Source organism: Schistocerca gregaria, chromosome 3 (genome assembly GCF_023897955.1).
Source record: "Schistocerca gregaria isolate iqSchGreg1 chromosome 3, iqSchGreg1.2, whole genome shotgun sequence".
Classification (NCBI taxonomy): domain Eukaryota; kingdom Metazoa; phylum Arthropoda; class Insecta; order Orthoptera; family Acrididae; genus Schistocerca; species Schistocerca gregaria.
In genome coordinates this window covers 885,123,831-885,124,845 of record NC_064922.1, presented here as the reverse complement: position 1 = coordinate 885,124,845, position 1,015 = coordinate 885,123,831, and the positions used below count along the sequence as shown (strand labels likewise).

Below are 1,015 nucleotides of genomic sequence, written 5' to 3'. Positions count from 1 at the left end.
CGAGTTGAAACGCTGCGTTCCTCGTCTCTATTTTTTGCTTTACTATTTCAGTATTCGTGGCCATGATCCGTGACAGTACTCTGTAAGAATCCGTATTGGCCTTCTCACTTTGGATCAACTATGTTTGTTACGCAATCAACTACCTTCCTACGTTATACTCAACTATTATTTCAGTTACTAGTATGCGAGCATTAATGTAGTGTGTTTTTAGTAATGAATAGAAATAAATAGAATGCCCCGTACGTTAATAACGTGGGTGGAGGAGCGCGTTACGTGCTAAGAGATCCCGCCGTGAAGACGACCAGTAGTCGCTCGGAGTTGGTGTGCGCTCGTTCTACGTGTCAGCCACGTCCTTGTGATTCTGACAGTTCCTGTCCGTGTCGCCACCTCCATGGTTTCGGTACCAAAAATGTCGGGGAACAATTAGAATCTGAATTTTGAAAGTCAAACAGAAGTAACTTTGAAACTTCCTGCCAGATTAAAACTGTGTGCCGGACCGAGACTCGAACTCGGGGCCTTTGCCTTTGGCGGGCAAGTGCTCTACCAACTGAGCTATCCAAGCACGACTCACGACACGTCCTCGCAGCTTGAAGTTTGGAAGGTAGCAGATGAGGTACTGGCAAAATGGAAGCTATGAAAACGGATCGTGAGTCGTGATTAGCTAGCTCAGTTGGTAGAGCACTTGCCCGCCAAAGGCAAAGGTTCCAAGTTCGAGTGTCGGTCCGGTACACAGTTTTAATCTGCTAGGAAGTTTCATGTCAGCGCACACTCCACTGCAGAGTGAAAACCTCATTCTTCAAACATTCCCCACGCTATAGCTAAGCCATGTCTCCGCGATGTCCTTTCTTCCAGGAGTGCTAGTTCTGCTAGGTTCGCAGAAGAGCTTCTGTGAAGTTTGGAAGGTAGGAGACGAGGTACTGGCAGAAGTAAAGCTGTGAGGACGGGGCGTGAGTCGTGCTTGGGTAGCTCAGATGGTAGAGTACTTGCTCGCGAAAGGCAAAGGTCCCGAGTTCGA

General features: G+C 47.9%; 1 non-coding gene across 1 annotated transcript; it reads right to left on the bottom strand.

Annotated features, from left to right (window-relative positions):
- Positions 1–488: 488 nt before the first annotated feature.
- Trnaw-cca (transfer RNA tryptophan (anticodon CCA)) lies at positions 489–563 on the bottom strand. Its single transcript has one exon. It is a non-coding gene; the product is annotated as a tRNA-Trp (tRNA).
- Between the last annotated feature and the right edge of the window lie 452 nt (positions 564–1,015).